This window comes from Rhinolophus sinicus, linkage group LG12 (assembly GCF_036562045.2).
Source record: "Rhinolophus sinicus isolate RSC01 linkage group LG12, ASM3656204v1, whole genome shotgun sequence".
Lineage (NCBI taxonomy): Eukaryota > Metazoa > Chordata > Mammalia > Chiroptera > Rhinolophidae > Rhinolophus > Rhinolophus sinicus.
In genome coordinates, this window is record NC_133761.1 from 9,243,563 (window position 1) to 9,257,336 (window position 13,774).

At 50.6% G+C, this 13,774-nt stretch overlaps 1 long non-coding RNA gene across 13 annotated transcripts in view; it reads right to left on the reverse strand.

Moving 5' to 3' along the window:
- Positions 1-13,774, reverse strand: part of LOC109443383 (uncharacterized) — a 242,668-nt gene that overhangs the window by 52,180 nt on the left and 176,714 nt on the right. Inside the window, exon 4 of one of the 13 annotated variants that reach the window (XR_012490627.1) lies at positions 12,043-13,615. The exons of 10 other annotated variants lie outside the window; for them this stretch is intronic. This is a non-coding gene — a long non-coding RNA (uncharacterized LOC109443383). Of the gene's footprint in view, positions 1-7,912; positions 8,120-12,042; positions 13,616-13,774 lie in introns of all 13 variants that reach the window. 2 more of the 13 variants (XR_012490628.1, XR_012490629.1) reach the window with 2 other exon arrangements.

A 13,774-nucleotide genomic window follows, 5' to 3' on the forward strand; every position in this document is an offset into this window, starting at 1 on the left:
CTCGTCAACCACTGCCTCCAGTCCATCTCCGACCAAGGGATGGGATATGTTCAGGAAAATAAAGCCCTTTTGAGGAGCCCCTGTGGACCTCAGAGGGTCCCACCTCTCACTATCGCACAGATGAGAGAGCTAAGGCTGATGGATGGTGATACTGGTGTATACACAGCCATACATCGGAGATACTGCAAGTTGGGGTCCAGACCACCTCAATAAAGCGAGTATCGTAATAAAGCGATTCGTATCTTTTTGCGGGTGGATGGCTTTGCCTTCAATGTGTAAAAAAAAAAAAAGAAGAAGAAAAAAACCACAACATCTGGGCAGCTGGATAGCTCAGTTGGTTAGGGTGTGGGCTCTAAGCAGAGGGATTGTCAGTTTGATTCCCACATGGGCCAGTGAGCTGCGCCCTCCACAACTAGATTGAAGACAATGAGCTGCCACTGAGCTTCAGGAGGGGCGGCCGGATGGCTCAGTTGGTTAGAGTGTGAGCTCTCAACAACAAGGTTGCTGGTTCAATTCCCGCATGGGATGGTGGGCTGCGGCCTCTGCAACTAAAGATTGAAAACAGCAACTGGACTTGGAGCTGGGCTGCGCCCTCCACAACTAGATTGAAGGACAGCGACTTGGAGCTGATGGGCCCTGGAGAAACACACTGCTCCCCAATATTCCCCAATAAAATTTAAAAACACACAACAGAAACACAACGTCCGTGAAGCGCGGTGAAGAGAAGGTACCCTCAGCACGCAAAGGAGGAGAAGAGGGGAGATCAACACACAGAAGTCAAAGAAAGACGGTGACAGGTTCAAACGACAGGGACGAAACCTGCTTACCAGGACCCACGCTCCGCAGGAGGGGTTCAGAGCGACCAGGATGGAATCACAGGATGGGGTCACACTGAGGTGGTCCTTAAGTGCCACGCTAAGAGGTCAGATTCCTCAAGTGGAGAGGGACATGGTTAGTGCTGTACTTTCAGAATCTGGCCCTGGCCATTAGGAGGAGAGGTGAGGGACAGGGAAAGTCAGCACAGCTGGCATGGAGCTCATGATTGGAGAGGTGTGGGAGAGATGGAAAGAAACAGGAAGTGGGGCCAACAGGAAGGAAGCTGAGGCAGGACCCGCTGGCTGGATGGGGTCCAGGGAGAGAGAAAAACCACTTCTCCTTCCCTTTCTAATGATAGTAAGATTAGTACTTGAGGGCAGGGCTGGGCAGGGCAGGACTTCCCAAAAATCAGGAAAGGAAGAGGCCTGAGCACGTGTCCGGAACAGAGGTTGCAGGACCCAAATCATCTGGTCACTTCGACCTCCTCTGCCCACACTATAGCTTCATCTGCAGTGAGCTGTGACCTCAGACAGGCCCTAATGGACAGTGCCCCTCCCTCCAGTCTCTCAGGGTAAAAGGAGGCACAGGGATCAATGAAACCCAAAGGCAAATGGAGACAGACAGCAAGAAAAGTGGTGTCACCCCCATACCATGGGTGAAGAAACTGAGGTGCAGAGAGGTTAAACCACTTCCCATCACATAGCAAATGCATGCCAAAATCAGGGTTCAAATGCAGGCCCCTCTGTGTAGGCCTTGCCTGTGTCAATCAGGGACCCAGCAGGGAGGAGGCAGAAGAATAAATGCCCTGACTTCACTCCCTGCCTGCCTTCCCATCTTGCCGGTGCCTCCTAAACAGAAGCCGGGGGCACAGAGGCATCTACACAGGTCGGCCTCGTGGGCTCAGAGCAAGGTGGAAAAGGACAGGGGGTATCTGGAGGGCGACAGGGAGGTTACTTGGCACCTCACCACTCCCACAGCCAAGAATTTGGTGGGTACCTGGCCTCGGCCGCCTCCCCCCTACAGAGCCACAGGGCAGATGCCCCAGGACTTGGGTCTGCAACAGGCCCACCTGACTCTGTACATGTGCAAGGCCCCATCTGTGCAAGCTCTGCCGTCACCCCAAGTGGGTCCAGCCTCATCTTGCTCCGGCCTTCCTTCCTCATTCACCCTCCTGGGCCCTGCCCTGCCTCTATCATATGCAAACATCTCAAAATGGCCTACTTCCGACGAGGCAGGCTACTGGGAATAGCTGTCTTGAGAGATGAGAGCCAGCTGATGCCCACTGCAGCCCAGGCTGCCCATCCAGGGGCCCAGGCCCACCCCCTCACCCTCCCTGCCAGCCCTGCACATGGAGGCCTGGCTGCCGCTAAAAGAAAGGACTGCTATCTCTGATTCCGCAGGGCCTCTGATAAGAAATGTCATCCCTTGCTGGGTAATATTACCCGGCTGATAAGAATCTCTATCACGCTCCAACATATGGCTGGTTACAGAACACAGAGCAGGGAGGAGCGGGGTAATTTATTTGCTTAAGCTGAGAGCCCTGGGCGGCCGAGAGAAATGCACTGAATAAAGGAGTGAGAGCCAAATTACAACCTATCTGACTTGGAGTTGGGATTTTTCTCCCGGGAAGGATGAGGCACCTGAGAACAATAGGGGAGCCCCCCTCACCTTCTCCCTACGCAACAAGCACTGTCACCTTCGTCTGTCCTCGAAGGGCACTTCCACTTACGTGATCACATTTAATCCTCAGGACAACCTCAACAGAAGCATTGTGGGCCTCCTTTTACAGGTCAGGAAATTGAGATTCAGCAAGGTTAAGTAACACGGCCAAGGTCACACAGGCGGCCACGCCAGAGCTCGGCCTCAAACCCCATCCGGTCTGACTCCGGTGTGCTGTCAGACGGAAGTCTGATCCCAGCTGCCGGGTGGCTTGGCTCCTACAACTAAATCAATTAAGGCAGAGCTGCCTGACTTAACTAACAATGTCAGCTACGTATGGTATTATCATTTCAAAGGTCCATTACAAGCCTCTCCTTTGCTCCTTGTGTCTCTGTAACCTGGGGACTAATGAGGAAAGCCTTGCAGAGCATAGACACTCAAGGGAGGAAAGGGGACATCGGGGACAGAGCCCAGGAGAAGGAGCTTTGGGGTTTCCATTCCAGGCTCCCGTGTTTGAGTAGCAGGTAGAAGGAAATTACGGAAAGAAAATTCCCCCGTCTGTTCGCTGATTCACGCATTCACAGATACTGATGGCAAAAGGCTACTATGTGCCTGGCCCTGGATTTCACCTCGGCGATGTCACTGCCAAGGGACAGACCAGGTCCAGCCCTCAAGGAGCGGTCTGTCTCCTGGATTTCCAGGGCAGTAAAGAGGCAGGAATAACAGAATGTGAAGTGTAGATGCAGGAAGTACCGGCAGCTGATTTGGGATCGGTGGCTGTGTGTTAAGTATAGCTGTTAGCTGTTAACACACTCTCTATACACTGTTCTATGCTTTTTTTAAAAAAAAAATCAACATTATTAAGGTTGACATTGCTTTTTGATAGTTCATATAGCATCAAGATTGTTCCATATAGCTTCATAAAGCCACAAATTCTCTTAAACAGCTGTAGAGTATTCCATTTTGTGGATGTATCACAATGTAATCAACCAGTCCCCAACTGAGGGGCACTGAAATTGTGCCTCATCAGGACGAGCCCAGAGGATTTTTTTAGGACAGTGAAACTATTCCACACGATACAGCAGTGAGTGGAGGATGCATGTCATTACATATTTGTCATAGAATCTACACCACCAAGAGTGAACCCCATGTCAGGTATGAACTCTGGGGATAATGATGTGTCCATGTAAGTTTGTCATTTGGAACAAATGGACCACTCTGGTGTGGGAGGTTAATAGTGAGGGAAGTTGTGCATGTGTGGGGACAGGGGGAATTTGGGAACGTCCTGTACTTTCTGCTCAATTTTTCTGTAAATCTAAAACGGCTCTAAAAAAATAGTCTACGTAATAAAAATAATCCATTATGACACCAGTGTGAACTTAGCTCTGCAGTCTTGGTTCTAGTCTGTTATCTATTGACTATTTTTTTTGTTCCCTGAGTTTGGGTCAACCTTTCCTGTTTTTTACATATCCAGTAATCTGATGATACACTAGGCACTCTATGTCATAAATAAGTAAATAGATGGATAGATAGTGTGTCATCGTTTGCCATGTCAAGCAACGTTGAGATGTAGGTCCCATTCACTCCATCGGCACCTATGCATGTATTTCTGTAGAATAAATTATAAGAATTCACCCAGCATCTTTTAATTCTAAGAATTCACCAGGCACAAACTTGACTTTTCTGTGCCCTTCGCTGTAGTTGTCGCAAAGTCTCAATACTGCATCTTGGCAGTCTAATGGCTCCCATCTGTGTGACCACCCTCTTCACACCCTATCTGGTTGGGCTCTCCTAAAAGGGCCTTACTACGCCTTGGTGAGCAACTGCTGCCATTTCCTCAGCAGCACATGAGGAAACAAATATATTTCCCTTCTGCTCTCTTCGAAACCATCCCTCCTGCCCCTGCCTCCTCTGGCCCATGGAGGCTAAGTTCAGGAATCAAGCCAGGCCCTATACAAGGCAGCAACTTCACCCAGGCCATTTCCAGAACTGGTTGGCTTTCTTCTTTGCCTTGTGATGGTCAGGAATGCAGAGCGCCCAAGGCTGGACACGGGCAAATTACCACAGGGCTCAGCATTCCTCTAAAATCACAGCCCGGGATTATAGGAAATCTAACATCTAAGAAAACACGATAAATGTCAATTATGCAATTTGGAGCCCAAGGTACCCTGAAGGAAAGCATTCATTACAAACAGAAAATTCTGATTGTCGGAAGATAATGTGTCTCCATGGCAGAAGTAAAGTGGAATCTAAGGGAAAGGGGGTCACCCTCCATTGCCAGAGGCTGGCCATCCACCGGTCACCACGGTGGGTGCTGAGGGGAGGCGAAAAAGCATGAGTAAGGCAGAGCCCTGGTCCTTGGGGAACTCACGAACCACTGGAGGACACTGAGAAAAAGGTCCATGTCATCATAGATGGAGGGACCAAGAGCTTTGAGAAAGAGGAGGAAGGCATCACTGAATCTTCCTGCATACGTTAGAGATGAAGACATCTGAGGCAGGTATTGGAGAGTAGCAGCTCTCCAGGCAGACAAACGGGAGGGCACTTCCAGATAGGAGTGACAGCATATGTGACAGGGAGTGTGAAAGAACGGCAGCCACGGGCCAGGCTGTGACGGGTGTCCCTCTTAGTGTCTGCCTTTCTCTCACAGATGTCCCAGCGAGTCACAGGGGCTCTTGAGCAGCACAGTGGCAGATGAGATTGACGCTTCTGCCTCACCATGAAGGATCCACTGGCGAGAGCAAATCCCCAGCCATGGGGGAACCAGTATACCATGCTTCCCACATCACCCTGCAAAGCAGCAGACATTGTGGCTATAATGGTGGCCTCCACGGCCCACTCTCTATCTTCAAATCCCAGCTTTGCCCCTACCAGCTTGAACAACGTACTTATCTACCCCATGTACCCCATGTCTTTCCATCTACGAAACGGGGATGATATCAGCAGAGGCCTCTTAGTGCTAAGTGTGTGGATTGTAAACCAGATGAGGTAATATACACACAAGGTGCTTAGGACAGTACCCAACATACAACAGGGACACACACACGACAGCTCTGGGGACTGCTCCCCCCTCCCTTGTCGCCCGGCTTCCTCTTTCAGCACCGTCCGTTCTTCTGGAATGTGGGCTGCCATGAAGCTGAGCAGGACCAAGCAAGTCAAGGGTTGCTTTAGGAAGGCTGGACTACGTTCTGAAAGAGAGTCTGGGGATCGCTACCTACTGGTTAGCTTCCTCACATCCGCGGAAGGGGATGGTGGAAGAGTGATTCTCAACTTTGCTGCACAATGGAATGACCTAGGGCGTGTTATAACCCCAACGCCCAGGCCCTCTCCTCACTAATGAAGTCAGAATCTTTAGGAGTCTGGTCCCAACAGCAAGATTTTTAAATTCCTCAGGTGATTTCAAGGCCGAGCCCAGTGGGAGAACAACTGATGGAAGAGTCAAATGCAAGAGGAAAGAGAGACATGGCAGAAGGGACAGTGTCACCACCCAGAGCTGTGTCCACTCCAGCAGCCACCTGGATTCTCCAGGCCACCGTTTCTTACCCATGGGGCAGGAATGACAGAGGTAACCTGGAAGTGCCGTGGATCATGCCGAGTGAGGCTCACCCCTCACACCTCTTCTGGAAATAGGGAAAGAGTATAGATCACCAACAAACACAACTACATAGGGAGCTGCGGTGGGAAAAGTGGTACTTAGGTGCAGAGCTGGTGACGTGCTAGGCTCTCTCACCCACCAGCTCTGGGACTAGCAGTCCCGTCCCTTGTGAGCCTCAGTTTCTTCAACAGCAGACTAGGGGTAGGACTGACTGACCAATCAGACAAGGTGAGGGTGAGGCCCCAGCAGGGCGACGTAGGTCACGGGATGAAGAGTGAGGCTAATGTACAGTGTTTTTATGTAATAAGTTCTAGGTCCTCACTGGAACATGGAAAAGGTCTAGGGAGAGAAATGCCCCCACAAACGACTGCCGTAATGGAGGGAAAGGCAAAGAAAAGCAGCAGCGCTGGCCCCATGAAAGCCTTCTTCACAGGCAGGTCCAAGTGGGGGTCGATGATAGGACAGGAGGGCAGGGTGTGGCCCAGGCTGCCCCATGGAGACGTTACGATAGGAAATGTTATCTGGGAACAATGGAATAACCGTACCGTTGTCCTGGCCTGAATCTGACCACAGGGGATAAGACTCCAGGAAACACGTCCCCCAACAACTGGCCAGAGTGGCCCTGAGAAACCACTGGCCCATATGTTTGTTCAGGCATCCATTCAGTCACATGCCCTCAACCACGTGCCAAGAGTTGCATTACAAGGTGGGGGTGCCAAGATGAATAAGGCTCAGGCTGCATCCTCAGAAGGGACAGAGCAGTACATGCTAACATATAATAATAATAATAATAATTATTATTATTATTATTATTATTATAAATAGATACCACTCATTGATGGCAGCTAAGCACCAGGCAGCACACTTCATATTTTATATTTAACATCTCAAATCCTCAGCGTCCCCCTCCAACTAAGGGCACATGCTCCTTTCTACAGAATATGGAAACTAAGGCCCAGAGAGGCTGATTGCTGGACACAGATCACACAGCACCTAAGAGGCTAGGCTTGCATTTGAATCCCAGGCAGCATTGCTCCTACATGTGGGCTCCCTCCCAACAGCTCACTGCTATAACCCAAAGTCACAATAGAAGGACACAAAGCATCCTGCCCCAGAGACCTCTTATAGGCACAGTCCCCTCATTTAGAGAAAACGGTTTAAAAACCACAATGAGCAAACAAATAAAATTAGGCACAGCGCCCAGCCTGTACTTATTGACCAATAACTGCTGATGGATCAGAACCCAAATATAGCATCTGAGGTAGGGGCAGGGTGTCAGGCATCTGTGTGACCTCGCAGGCCTGGGTTTGAATCTCAGCCTCGGTGTTTACAACTCCCAGAAGTTCCAGTTCCTCATCTAAAAAGTGGGAACAGTAACGCAAATCAAAGGACAGATGGGGTGACGAGGTCCAGATAACAGAGGCACTCTCTGCCCTCATGATCCCTGCACGTCCCTTCTCAGGGCTTGAGAAAAATGCAACACAGCCAATGAAAGGACGAGCAGGAGAGAAAAGGGCATGTTCTAGAAGCTCCGCAGAGTGTGGAAACAGGCATCACACAAGGAACTCAAAGTCTTCTAGAGAACCCTGGTGCCCTCCTGGCCCGGGGGCCCTGTGGGGAGGGACATGACTCATTTTAATCCGGGCACAACCACTGCCCACAGGCCTGGGCGTCTTCCCTTTGAGAGTCTTTCACTGATGAAAGAGTAGTGCTCAGAAAAGCTGGGGTACAACCAAACGGGGGTGTCCTGGGATGGGGGACCGTTGTTGCAAGCAGTATTATCATTATTACTTTCACTTAACATTTGCTGAGCCCTTCCTGTATTGCAGGCACTGTACTTACTGTGGCTTTGTTGTTTTGTTTCTGTTTTGCCAGCAGGGAGGCGTTCACGGTTTAAATTAGAAAACAGGCTCTGGGTCGAGATGGACCCCCTGCCATCCTGTGCTTCTTCTCTAGCTTCCCATGGGATTGGAGCCCTGGAGGCAAGGCCTCAGGAGTCCGCCTGTCCACTGGGCGTCTGTAGGGACAGCATGCTTGATAAATGGATGGCTGCAAGGGAAGGAGGAAAGGAAGGTGGGAGGGAGGGAGGTAAGGAGGTAGATGTGGCGTGTAGGATGAGTGAAAAAAGAAATTCTATGACATCGGGGGGACTAGAAACAAAAGGGGGAAATGGAAAAGAGCGAAATGCCTGTTAATATGGAATAGTTGAAAAAACCATGGAATACTAGGCAGCAGTTTAAAAAAATAATGGATATGTACACACCCACGCACAAAAGCTCTGTTCAGACATGCTGATGAGTGGAAAATGAGTATGTTGAAATCCCATATCATTCCCTCCAGCTCTGAACGCCAGAGTCCACGGAGCCAGGGACAGGGATGATGGCTGCACCTGGGGGCAAATTGCAAGGAGCTGTGCTGACCCAGCCCGCTGCCTCAGGCTGACATTTCTGCTCAGGAGAAAAGGAAGCCAGGCCCTACCTCTAGGTCTTTGGGCAACAGCAAACTTGTGACCCACTTTCCAGTTTGGTTTTGTTCCCCCAGTTCCTTGAAATTACTTGTACTGATTTCGAGACAGAAATAAACCAAATGAGCTTCCCTTACCTCCTGGCCCCAAGCCTGTGATAACTCATGAGGAACCAAACAGTCACACTGAGTTGCTAATTGAAGACCTATGGGCTCTATCGGTGACAGGTGCCACCCATAGGATGTTGTAAATGTTCCTGAGTTTATTGCCCACCTGTAAAATTTAGGAAATTTCATTGTATTATAAAGTCCAAAAATTAATTGAGCAGCACTGGTCCCACATAGCACAATAGCTTCCTGGATGCTGAGGGAGGGTTGGCCCTTTATTCAAGACAGGCCCCCTCCCAATGGCCACAGTCGCACCCTTCAGAAACCACCTAGCCCGAAGTTATGGCAGATGAAGACACTGCAGCTCAGAGAAGCGAGGACACTTGTCCAAGGTCACACAGCAAGCCAAGGGCAGGGTGGGAACCGGAACTCGGTGTTCCTCACACAAAGACCTATGTGTGTCCCTTCCACCTGTGAGGCTGTCCCCCATCCTGCTTAGAACCAATCACAGCCTTAGGAAGTAGGTGATCCATTTGACAGCTGGCTAGAACAAGGCTCCTTGGTCGCGCTGAGTCAGGAGTAAAATCCACCTCAGGCAGAAGTCACGCCTCATCCGACAGAGTGGCTCAAACACATGGCACCACAATTAGCTCCGGTCCAGTCATCGGGCCGACGCTTGCTCAGTGTTATTTTTGCTTCATGGTTTCCACATGCACACAAACAATACTTCCCTAAAAATCAATTTTCACCAGCAACCTACCTGCATAGTTCTTGGAAAATACGGGTTAAACCTTCTGCCTCACCAAGAAAACAAGGAACAAAGGACGAAGGCAATTCATCACCACGGTCTTGCACTTTCCATTATTCACACCAAATGTTTGTCAACTCACTAAGTTCAATGACCCTGTCCCTTGGGGCTGCAGAACTATTTTTACCAGCAAGGCCCAGCCAAGAGGCTCCACCCATTTTAATAAACAGGATTATTGGGTATCAAGAGACGCTAAACGATTTCAAGAGGCTGGAGGTTATGGGGGCTGAAAATGGTCTGGAAGGAAGATGCTGGAATAATCAATTTCTGACACAGCAGAAGGAATGGCTGCATGACATTCTGCTGCCCAGAACAGTAAAGGGGTCGGCACACAGGAAGTGCAAGACATCAGTCACATACATAGGTATCTCCTTTGGGATCATTTCCCAAACTTCCAGAACAAATAAGGAGACAGATGGCTCTGGTTTTCAGAGGAGGCAACATCCCACAGCGAGGGTGTCTGCCACATAGTAAGCACTCAATAAATAGTACGCACGCTCACATGGTGTGGGAATCTCCTGACTGGTGTCGGGGAGCTCTGGGGACTGCTGCGCTCTGCCCACACTTGCCTTCCTGGTCATCACACCCAAGCTCAAGACATAAATACCATGACTTGCAAATATGTCCCCAAATATTTACCCCTTAACTTCATGTACTAGTCAGGGCTCATCGGAGAAACAGAAAAAGAGACAATAAGATATCTATATGCTTATGTCTATATCTATCTTTATGGAGAGAGAGAGAGAGAAATTGGCTCACACAGTTGTGGAGGCTGGCAAGTCCAAGCCCTGCAGGGTAGGCCAGCAGGATGGAGACCCAGGGAAGAGCTGATGGTGCAGCTCGAGTCTGAAGGCAGTCTGCGGGCCTTCCTTAGGGACCCGCTTCCTCAGGGACCTCAGTCTTGTTCTCTTCAGGCCTTCAACTGATCGGACAAGGCCCACCCATATTATGGACGGTAATCTGCTTCACTCAGAGTCTGCTGATATAAATGTGAATCTCATCCAAACAAATACCTTCACAGTGACATCGAAACTGGTGTTTGACCAAACATCTGGATGCCGTGGCCTCGCCAAAAATGACACATGAAAGTAACCTTCCCACTCCAGATTCATATATCCAGCTGTTTCCTGAATCTCTCTCCTTGGCTGTCTGAGGAACATCTGAAACATCACAATTCCACCCCTACCCCGAAACAAACACCCCCCTCCACTCCCCTTGCTGATCACCCCTGTGAATGACTGAAAACTGCATTGTCTGCCTGCTCCAGGTAAAGGCTTGGGACAGCAAATTCTACCTTCACGATATATTCATGTCTGATCACTTCTCACCATCTCCTCCTCTGTGCTCTGCCAGGCCACCGTCACCTCTTCCCTGGATTCCTGCCATACCTGGATTAGCGCAATAGCTTCCTAACTGGTCTATCTGCTTCCATCTTTGCCACTTTCATTCCATTTCCAGCTAGAACAATCCAGCTAAAACACAAATCTGATCGGCTCAGAAGCCTGCAATGTCCCCATCTCAACAGAGAAAGAGCCAACGTCCCCACCCTGATCCTCTTTGAGCCATTTCATGCCTGCATCCTTGCTGCTCTTGGTGGCCAGGCCACCTTTCCCCTGGGGGGGGGGGGTGTCAGGCCATCTCCCACTGCCCAGACGGGGCATTTCCTGCAGCCCAGCCAGCACCCACCAGGGCCTCACCAGCCACACAAGGACCATGAAGATATTAGGGCATTCACCTGAGGGTGGGGGTGAGGGGGCACCGAAGGGTATTAACTAAAGGAAGGAGGGCACAGGCTGGGATTTGTGTCTTTGAAAAAAATCCCTAAGACAGCTGGTTGGATTGTTCTCCAGACTGTATTTTAAAAGGAGAATTAGTTGGCCGCCAGGTGAGGAGAGGGGGAGGAGAGAGGAAACGGGAAAGGAGGCCAGGGGAGAACGTGTGCAGGTACACGACCAGCTCCTGGAGCTCGCTGCCAAGCGGCTACCATTTCACACACCCAGGGCACAAAGACAGAAAGGAGACACAGTGTTTGACTGTGGCCTGGAGGAAGAAAGCCTCCAGTGGCCAAGAGGAGGGGCGGACACCCAATGCCAAGGTGAGCTGCTTCCTGCTCCCCGCCCACCTGTGTCCCTTCTCCTCCCCGAGAGGACCTGCGCACAAAGGCTCAAATTCACTGCAGGGGCCCTTGGGTGTGCTGAGGCCTTGGCTGAAGACTTTTGGGGAGGGAGAGAGGAACTGCCATCTTTCCTCCCTCAGAACATTGTCACAGGGAGCTTCATCAACCAGGCCAGATTCAAGTTCAAGGTCCCAGCAAGAACCCCTCTCCCCGGACCTGTGAGATGGGCCCTCATCACTTCTCAGAAACGCCTCTCCATTAGCAGGGCAAAGCCTGCTACTTGTTCTTCCAAGCCATAAAGCAGTTGCGCCCCAATGAAGGGGGACTGGGCCCTGTCAACTAACACATGGAATTATGCTGAAGGGAGCCAAGCGAGGGCTGAGCTGGAGGGGCACCTGGCATTCCCAGGGTCCTGTAATTCCAGAGACCACCCCACCCACCCAGCGCGCTAAGGGCCACACCTCTCTCAGCACTCACCACCACCGGAAATGAGATACTTTCTTTCTTAGCCTCCTGCTGTCAACTGCGTGCTCCACTTGGCTATGTCCCCGGTACTGCAGTGGCCGTGCCCAGGGAAGCACAAGGCATGTGGCAAGTGCTAAATAAATACACACTGAATAATAACCCTGCTCAGGGCTGAACGGGGAGACGACGGATGGAGACTGCTGGAGAGATCTGGAACTCCGAGGAACCTTCCGAGGACACGTGATCCAAACGCTTGACTTCCGACAGCAAAACGGAAATTTATACCAGTGATTCCAACTGGATCTCAGGTCTCCTCACAGGGCGTCTTCAGGCTATTTTTCAATCCGTCTAAAAGTCTATCAGAAACGGTACCTTCCTGTACAATAAGGCCACAGACAGCCCCTAACATATGAAGCTTTTTTGTTTGACACAGGCCAGAATGATGTCAACTCTGCCTGGTGACCCAGATCAGAAACCCCAACTGGCGGATACTTTTAAGTAAGAAAGCAGGGCACTGAACACTTAACAAATGAAGTTTGTTCAGTTGAAAAACTCCGTCTCAAGGAGGGACAACCAATAAAAGCGATTTCTGGAGTTGAATATCGGGAATTGCTCGTCTCAACCGGTGGTTCTTAATGGACGGTGATTTTCCATCTGCCTCCCAGGGGACATGAGGCCATGTCTGGAGGCACTTTGAGCTTCCTGACTGGGGAGGGGTCGCGACAGGCATCTGGGGTGCAGAAGCCAGGGATGCTGCTGAGAAACCTACAGGATGGCCCCCCACAACTGAGAGCTATCCAGAGAGAAGGGGCTCAATATTGATTTAGCTGTAAAGTCTCATGTTAACACCTGGCAGTCCCCACGATAAGACATAAACCCCTTTCTGTGATCTGGGCCTGCCTTGCTCTCTGCATGTGCTACCTTCCTTCTGCTCCCCGACAGCGCCACACGTCTTCCCTCTCAAGGCTTCTGCTGGAAGGAGGAGCCTGTCTTCCTTGCCCCTTGCTGCTCAGGAGGTTCTGCAAAATGCCATCTCTGGCGAGAAGCTCAGCCGAGTGGTCTCTTTCTCAACATTCCAGTTTGTGATCCGAAGTGGTAATGATTGAAGCTGTTTGTTCCCATATGCCAGCTTCTTCACTGCAGTGGACTTTGAAATCCCTGAGGGCCAGGGTTACAGCGGCCTTCTTGTATTCCGGAGTCCGGCACAGGCCTGGGCTCAGAGCAGGCGCCCAGGAAGTTTGGTTTTGCTTGCCTGAATGAATGCGCGTCAGGGCTGATGTAGAATCAAAATGGGTAATGAACAGGACGGGCCCAGTCCAGGACCCACCGGAAAAATAAGTCATTCGTCTGTACCCGCCAAGCAGAGGCCCTCGGGCAAATCACGCTGCTGGTCAGGAGAAGCTGGAGGGATTATTTTTACATTGGGCTGTATGGGTTGAAATGTGTCCCCCAAAAAGATGTGTTGAAATCGTAACCCCAAGTAGTTGTGAATGGGATCTTATTTGAAATAGGGTCTTTGCAGATGTCATCAGGTTACGGTGAGGTCATACTGGGTTAGGCAGGCCCTAATCCAGGGACGCGTGTCCTGTAAGGAGAGAGAGGTGCAGACACTCAGACACACACTGAGGAAGGCCATGTGAGGACAGAGGCAGAGGCTGGAGTGATGCGGACACAAGCCAAGGACCCCGAGGACAACTGGTGACACCAGAATTAGGAAGAGGCAAGGACACATCCTGCCCTGGAG